This window comes from Jaculus jaculus, chromosome 12, assembly GCF_020740685.1.
Source record: "Jaculus jaculus isolate mJacJac1 chromosome 12, mJacJac1.mat.Y.cur, whole genome shotgun sequence".
NCBI classification, from domain to species: domain Eukaryota; kingdom Metazoa; phylum Chordata; class Mammalia; order Rodentia; family Dipodidae; genus Jaculus; species Jaculus jaculus.
This window is the reverse complement of record NC_059113.1, coordinates 56,363,375-56,372,087: the sequence shown is the minus strand read 5'-3', so window position 1 is coordinate 56,372,087 and position 8,713 is coordinate 56,363,375. Positions and strand designations below refer to the sequence as shown.

At 46.7% G+C, this 8,713-nt stretch overlaps 1 pseudogene; it reads right to left on the bottom strand.

The window, feature by feature from the left end:
- Window positions 1–1,069: 1,069 nt before the first annotated feature.
- LOC101600014 lies at window positions 1,070–1,430 on the bottom strand (annotated as a pseudogene).
- Window positions 1,431–8,713: the final 7,283 nt, after the last annotated feature.

Here is an 8,713-nt window from a genome sequence, read left to right as displayed (position 1 = left end):
TTTGTTTTTTAACCATATAAGAATGTCTTCTATTAGGCATAGTTTTTGTTTTGTTTTGTTTTTCTGTTGTTTTGTTTTTGTTTTATCAAGGTAGGGTCTGGATCTAGCCCAGGCTGACCTGGAATTAACTATGTAGTCTCAGAGTATACTCAAATTCATGGCACTCCTCCAACCTCTGCCTCTTGAGTGTTGAGGTTAAAGGCATGCACCACCATGCCCAGCCTTATTTTTTTTAATTAAGTAGAAACTTTGTATGGACACATCATGTGTTGATATCATTTCCCTCCTCTCTGGCCCCATTTCACTGAGGGCCCATCCTCAGTGGGATTACTAGTATTTACCATGGGGTTGTGGGCTATGCGTTGTGAAAGCAGCAGTCAATCATTGTGTGGGGGGGGGCGGGCAGAAATGCATGTGGATATTCCCTACCACTCGGTCGCTCTTCCACAAAGTTCCCTGAGCTGTGTTGGGTGTGTTTAAAGTCTACTTTAGTGTTGAACTTTCAGCAGCTTCTGAATTTCTGCTTTGATATGTTTTGAGTATCCTCAGTGTCTGTCTCCATCACCCTGGCTCAAGTTGTCAGGCTCTAGGCATAGGTTTTTTTGTTTGTTTGTTTGCTGGCTTGCTTGCTTTTTTGGTTTTTAAGGTAGGGTCTCACTCTAACTTAGGCTGACCTGGAATTCACTGTGTAGTCTCGGGGTAGCCTTGAATTCTTGGTGATCCTCCTATGTCTGCCTCCCAAGTGCTGAGATTAAAGGCATGTGCCACCACATCTGGCTAGGCATAGGTTTTTGAAATGATTTCTATGTATCAAGATACAGGCAAAATTTGGTATGCCTTTTTTTTTTTTTTTTTTTTTTTTTGAGGTAGGGTTTCACTCTGGCCCAGGTGGAGCTGGGATTCACTATGTAGTCTCAGGATGGCCTCGAACTCAAGGCAATCCTTCTACCTCTGCTTCCTGAGTGCTGGGATTAAAGGTATGTGCCACCATGCCAGGCTGGTGTGCTCATTAACATATTGGAACTTGTAAACTTGTTATCTAGAGAAGGTAAAATTATCCTCAACAATCTCAACCAGGAGGCCAATTCATCTGCCAACTTCCAAGAATGTGGAGATGAACATAATGGACAGACTATCCACCATCAGTGCCTCATTCACCACTATTTGATCACCCCTCTTCATGTGGAGATCAGCAACACATTTCTTGTCAACAATCACTAATAAATGTTCAAGAAAACTTCCATCATCATTTTCTGATAGAAATTTGGGGCTATTGCTTTGTAGAGTGTTACCAGAAAACATGTTGGTGCTTAAGAGGAAATGCCATGGAAGGCAAGACATTTTGGCTGGGATTTCCTTGTGGATGATCTTCCCAAAGATTGTGCAACCTTCAGGCTGATGACCTGAGCCTTGGCTGTCTCATTTGCCATCTCTGCCTTGCTATCCATCACAATAGAAATTTTGTGACATCTGAGTTTAATAAATTTATCTCCAGATCAGGTTCATGTGTACTTTTCTGAGGTGACTCTTCTGCTGTGCTGTTATTCATTAGAATAACATTATGTCCAGAAGACATTCATTAGAATTCATAGAACTTTGGGTAATCCAGTGATGTAAATGAGTCTGAAGGTCTGAGAGCCATGGGAGTTGGTGGTGTTGAGATAGCTAAGGGGTAGCAGGGACCCCAGAAGTGGAAGTAAAGAATGTCTATGAACCTGAAAGGGATAATCTGGCTTTTCTCCTTATCACTTTCCCCCTAAAACCTCACTGGTGGGTGTGAGTAAGGACCTCTGGTCTTATCTCTTTCTTTCTTAGAACAGAAAGAAATGTAAAGGAATTAACTCCTTTTTCTTGAAAACTTGGTGGCACCTAGACATCTGGCATCCAGGCCTGGACCCACTCAGTAAACTCTCATAAAAGACCCTAATCTGGGGGCTGGAGAGATGACTTAACAGTTAAGGTGCTTGTCTGTGAAGCCCAAGGACCCATATTCAACTCTCCAGATCCCACAAAGGTGAGGCACACTCAAAGTTGCACATGTCCACTGGCTGGCACAAGCATCTGGAATTCAATTGCAATGGCTAAGGCCCTGGCAAGCCAATTCTCTCTCTTTCTGTCTCTGTCTGTCTCTCTCTTAAAAAAAAAACAAAACACCTAATCTAAATCTGGTGGGCTTTTCCCATTTTCCAGAAGCCCCTCTTGCCTCCTCAAGAGCTCTACATTCCTTCCTTCTTTTAAGTTCCATAATCTCTATAATAAAATCTTTTTAAATGTTGTTCTTGGTCTGTGGGTTTCATTCATAAAGATTCACAAGACAAGAACCCAGAGGCCACTGGCTCAGTGAAGCTCTGTGTGACTATGTTATACCCAAGCTCCTGAACCATTGCCCACCCAAGAACCCAGAGAGGCCCTGGTAGTCTCAATTCCCATGTCAGTGTGAAACCCATTCTGAAGGTTGGAAATGAGATGAGAGGGCCCAATTCAGGCAGGCAGGCAACAAAAGCTTTGTGACACTGTCTTCTGGACACAAGCTGGCAGTTGCATTCCTGATCTCACAGAGGCCATCACTCCTTGCACAAGACCTACAAATAATATAAGAGGGGGAAAAACATAAAAATAGAAGATGGAGCGCTCAGAAGGCAAAGATAGGAGGACTTCTGTGAGTTCAAGGCCTGTCTAAGATCATATCCTGGGATACAACAAGACCCTACTTCAATACACCAAAGAAGTGGGGAGCAGGGAGAAAGAAAGAAAAAGAAAAGATGGACAGGTTGGAAAGAGAGGTTCTGTGGAAGCAGAGGAGTGGAGGGGCATAAAAGAGGGGAGTGGAAGGAAGAGATTATGATCAGGTTACATTGTGTAAATGTATGGAGGTTGTCAGTAAAAGAATTTTTTTTTTTTTTTTTTTTTTTTGGTTTTTCGAGGTAGGGTCTCACTCTGGCTCAGGCTGACCTGGAATTCACTATGTAGTCTCAGGGTGGCCTCAAACTCACGGTGATCCTCCTACCTCTGCCTCCCGAGTGCTGGGATTAAAGGCGTGCGCCACCACGCCCGGCTAGTAAAAGACTTTTTAATAAAAAAGAGTTCAAGCCACTCTGGACTACATAGTGAGCTCCTATCTTGATAGAAATTAAAAAAACATTAATCTCAATCAGAAACACCCCAACAAACACACCTTGAAATAATGTCTAAAATCTTGGCATCTCATGGCTAGTCAAACTAATAATAAAATGAAAGTATAATGCATATTTCCCCTGAAGATAATTAAGGGTCTTGATATATATATAGTTCCCAGGCCAGGGTTTGAACTACATCTGCTGAAAGTTACAGCCTGTAATCTCCTAAAACTGCTATGCTCTACCAAACCCCAAGTCATAAAATGGCATGCAGCTCATACACCCTGAGTTTCTGCTCTGTTATCTTCCTGTTTTGAGAGCTCAGTGATGTGTATCTATTCTATGTATGCAGAATTTCTGTGATATCAGTCCTCCATACTGTAGAAGAGGGATTTTTGTTAGCATTAGACTTGCACCTCAACAGTTCACCGATTAGTTACCATACTATAGCAATTGCCTCCAAGTTGAAGACTATTGTTCTGTAGGAAGACACCTAAGGAAGTTGAATAGAATTGGCACACAGGCTCCTTAAGGCTCAGTAAGTAAACAAGGCTGAGAACCACACAAGTCTCAAAATAATACCTTAAACTTTCAAGAATCATAAGACCTCTCCTTCCCCAAGATTATAGAAGTAGAAATAGCTTTACAGGAAAGATTGTGACTAGCTGAGTGGTCTGCAGATTGTGCAGGGACTTCCAGGGACACAGCCTCCATGAACTGTTACCTGTCCACTGTTAGGATTTTCAGTGATGCACCTGCCTTTGAGTTGTCCATCTTCCTGTAAGCTACCTCTCACCATCTTTCTGTACATCACCTCTCTCCATCCTTATGTAAGCTGCTCCTCCTCATCCTTTGTAAACTGCCCCCACAATATCCTGAAAGTCACCTCTCCCCATTCTCCTGTAACTCACCCCTCACCATCCCCCTGTAAGTCACCCTTCACCATCCTGTATTCTGCCCCTTCCCAACCTCCTGTAAGTCAACCTCCTCCTCTTCCTGTAAGCAACCCTTCACCTGCTCCTGTAAGTCATCTCTCCCCATCCTCCTGTAAGCCACCCCTGACCATCCTCCTGTAAATCATCTCTCCCCATATTCCAGTGAGAAACCCCTCATCATCCTCCTGTAAGGAACCTCTCCACGTCCTCCTGTAAGTCACCCCTCCTCTTCTTCCTTTAAGTCACCTCTGCCCATCCTCTGCAACCTGCTCTCCCCATCCTCCTGTAAATCAACCCTCACCACCCTCCTGTGTGCTGCCTCCCATTCTCCTGTAAGTCACTGCTGATGATCCTCCTGTAAGTAACCCTCATCATCTTCCTTTAAGTCACCCCTCACCATCCTCCTGTAAGTCAACTCTCCCCATCTTCCTGTTTGTCACCCCTTGCCATCCTCCTGTAAGCCACTCTCCCTATCCTCCTGTAAATCATTCTTCACCATCCTCCTGTAAGTCACCCCTCACCATCCATTGTAAACCTCCACTCCCCGCCCTTTGTAAGTCACACTTCACCATCCTGTAAGTCACTGCTCACCATCCTCCTGTAGGTCACACTTCACCACCCTACTGTAATCTGCCCCTCCCCATCCTTCTGTAACTCACCCCTCAACATCCTCCTGTAAGTCACCCCTCACCATCCTGTAAGCTACACCTCACCATCTTCCTAAATATCACCTCTCCCTCCTGTATGCAACCCCTCAATCCATTGTAAGCCTCCCCTCCCCATCCTCCTGTAAGTCACACTTAACCATCCTACTATAAGTCATGGCTCGCCATTCTCCTGAAAGTCACCTCTCCCCATCCTCCTATAAGCAACCCCTCACCATCCTCATGGAAGTCACCCCTCACCGTCTTCCAGAAAGTCACCTCTCTTCATGCTCCTATAAGCCGCCTCTCACTATCCTCCTGTAAGTCGTACCCCACCATCCTCCTGTATTCTACCCTCACCATCCTTCTGTAAGTCACTCCTCACCATCCTCCTGTAAGAGTCACACAAGTCACCCCTCACCATCTTCCTGAAAGTCCCATCTCTCCATCCCCCTATACGCCTCCCCTCACATCCTCCCGTAGGTCACCCCTCACCATCCTGTAAGCTACCCCTCACCATCTTCCTATACATCACCTCTCCCTCCTGTATGCAACCCCTCACCATCCTCCTGTAAGTCACCTCTCCCCATCTGCCTGTAAGCAACCCTTCTTCATCCTCCTGTAAGTCACTCCTCCCAACATCCTGTAAGTCACCCCTCTTCTTCTTCCTTTAAGTCACCTCTGCCCATCCTCTGCAACCTGCCCTCCTCATCCTCCTGTAAATCACCCCTCACCATCCTCCTGTAAACTGCCCCTCCCCATCTTCCTGCAAGTCACCCCTCCCCATTCTCCTGTAAGTCACCTCTCACCATCTTCCTTTAAGTCACCCCTCCCCATCCTCTTGTAAGACACTGCTAACATTCCCCCTGTAAGTCACCCTTACCCATCTGCCTGTAAGTCACCCCTCATCATCATCCTATAAGTCACACCTCCCCATCCTCCTGTAAGTCACTGCTGATGATCCTCCTGTAAGGCACTCCTCAAGATCCGCTTGTAAGCCACCCCTCCTCATCCTCCTGTAAGTCACCCTTCACTATCCTCCTGTAAATCACCTCCGCCCATTCTCCTGTAACCCACCTCTCCCCATCCTCCTGAAAGTAAACTCTCCCCATCGTTCTGAATGCCAACACCCTCATCATCCATTGTAACCCTCTGCTCCCTATCCTCCTGTAAGTCACCCGCCCCATCTTCCTGGAAGTCACAGCTGACCATCCTCCTGTAGGTCATACTTCACCATCCTACTGTAATCCGCCCTGCCCCATCCTCCTGAATGTCACTACATCCTCCTGTAAGCTCCACCTTCCCATCCTTCTGTACTTCACTCCTCAACATCCTCCTGCAAGTAATTTTGCCCCATCCTCCTATAAGCCACCCTTCATCATCCTCCTGTAAGCCGCCCCTCACCATCCTTCTGTAAGCCTCCCCTCCCCATTCTCCTTAAGCCTCCCCTCCCCACCCTCCTGTTGGCCACCCCTCATAATCCTCCTGTAAGCCACCAGTCACAATTTTCCTGTAACTCTCATGTCCTCTTCCTCCTGCAAGCTGCCCCTCCCCATCCTCCTGTAAATCACCCCTCCCCATCCTCCTGTAAGTTAGCCCTCACCATCCTCCTGTAAGTCACCTCTGCCCATCCTCCTGTAAGCAACCCCAATAAACACCAGGATCAGGAGGACAGGTCACAATGTATCCATAGCCAGGAAGGAGATGGCCAACAGAAATTAGGACCAGGTTATAAAACCTTAAGGCCTGCCCTCAATGAACCACCTTTTCCAGCAAGGCCCACCACCTCCTAAAGGCTCCACAATCGTCCCTAGAAGCTCCACCAGCTGGGGACCAAGTATTCAAACACATTGGCCTATGGGGGCTATTTCACATTCACACTACCCTGATGCTCTCCTTCAAAGGCCCTTGATGCCCAGAAGGCTACAGCCAGATTTCACGAACACTGTTTCAGTCAGGATGTGTTCCAACACAAGTGACAGAGTACCTTCCTCTGGTGACTTTAACCTTGGATACTTGGTTTTTTCTAAGACAGGTGGTCTCAGGGTCAATTTGCCAATGCAGTTCAGTGAGGTGCTACATCTTTCAACTCTGCCACCTCCAGTATCTCACCGATACCTTTTACCTCACCATATAGGGCTGGCTCACATGACTGCATGTGAGTTGGCCAAATGGCAGCAAGAAAAGAAGGGCTGCTTCCTCACAGACCTCTCTTCAAGCATGAAAACCTTTCCAGGAGCCCCACACCAGTGACTCATCTCACCTCTCTGAGCCCACATGCCTACCTATGGAGAAGTACTGAGCATAGGGTAATGGTGTCACCAATAGGGTTACTGGCTCAGTTGGGGTTCTTCTGACAAGCAGTATGTATTGTAGATGTACACAGGCAAGCTTCATAGACACACAGGACATCCAACCAAATTTCTCCTGTAAGGTCTCTTTCTTGCCCCATAAGAAATAGCACATCTAGCTGGGCATGGTGGCATATGCCTTTAATCCCAGCCCTCAGAAGGCAGAAGTAGGAGGATTGATGTGAGTTCAAGGCCACTCTGATACAACATAGTGAATTCCAGGTTAGCCTGAGCTATAGTAAGAATCTACCTCAGAAAAAAAAAAAAAAAGAAAAAAGAAAAAGAAAATAAATATCACATCTGTGTCAAACTTAGCAAGGACAGAGAGTAACTGTGTGCCTTACTGCATAGGATGGTGTAGTGAAAAACTTCTGTGGGAAGTGGGCTCCTTCCTGGGGGCCTTTAATCTTGCTGTGAATTTGGTCTTAAGCACAATTCTCCTTTGCTCAAACAAGCCTTCTGATTTCAAAGTAACAACAAATCACACTGTCTCCCAGGGAAAGAAGTTCATGTGTTTGAATGTTTGGTGTGTGGGTGAGAATCAGAGCTTTAGTACTAACCCTCTGGAAGACAGGAACACTGACTTGTAAATCTGAAGCAGAGAAAAATCACCCAGATGATTGAGTTTATTAGGAGAGGATAGACTGTTTCCTGTGTTGAGCAAAATGGGTGTAGGATGGAATGGGGGCAGAGGTGAAGTTCAGATGTGGGCAAATAAGGGATCTACCTACCTGAATTTTGTGGCTCTGAAATTTCCATCTGCATATCTGTGTGTTTCTACTGCCTCTAACAGACAAGGGGACAGAGTCGTGCTTTGTGCATCCGGGCAACATCTCTTCCCACCCACTCACCTTCCTCAGTGCCTGGCACAAGACCTGCTGCATAATAGGAGCCAAAAAGGTGCTTAATAAAAGTGTCAATGAAATAAATGAGCAAAGAGGACTGCCACAGTGGAAGGAAACAGCAGATTTTTAAACCGAATCTGTTTGTGTCCTGGTTAAAGAGGAAAATAAGAGGAAACAAGGGGCAGGGGAGAGAATACGAAAGTCTGCAGACAACAGCGGTCCCAGCATCAAGCAGACAAGAAAACAGTGTAATCAGAGAGCCAGACCGCAGCCCCACCTGACTGGGACTACAGGTGAGGGAAAGGGAAAGAGGACCAGCACTAGAAAATTCCACTGGAGCAGACTCTACTCCTGCAGCACCCCGCCCCGCCCTCCCCCAGCTCTGTGAGGAGGCTTGGAAGCTGTGGACAGTGGGGAGCTGCGCGCTGGGCTTCCAAGAATGAGGCAAGGTGGTGCGAGCTCAAACGCCCTGCAATTGCTGGGGCAACGCTGGCGACACTTGAGTTATTCACAAAGGCTGGAATTCAAATGAGGCTGGCATTGCTCCAAGTCGCAGTAGCTTAGGAGGAGAGAGAAAGGAGGATTAACAGTTCATCAAGATCTCAGCGTTGCGTGGACTCAGGGTTCGCTATCTGTATCCCTCCCTCTGCCACTGATTTGGGGGGCTCTCCAGAAGCACATTATCTGTAGGCAGGGATGGGGGTGGGGCTGAAGTGGGGGGTAGATTTGTCTCATCACATGATGGGGCCTGTGTCATGTGATGTGCCGGTGATGTTGGCGGCAGCATGTGACTCCCAGGGCTACGTGGGCTCAAACACAATT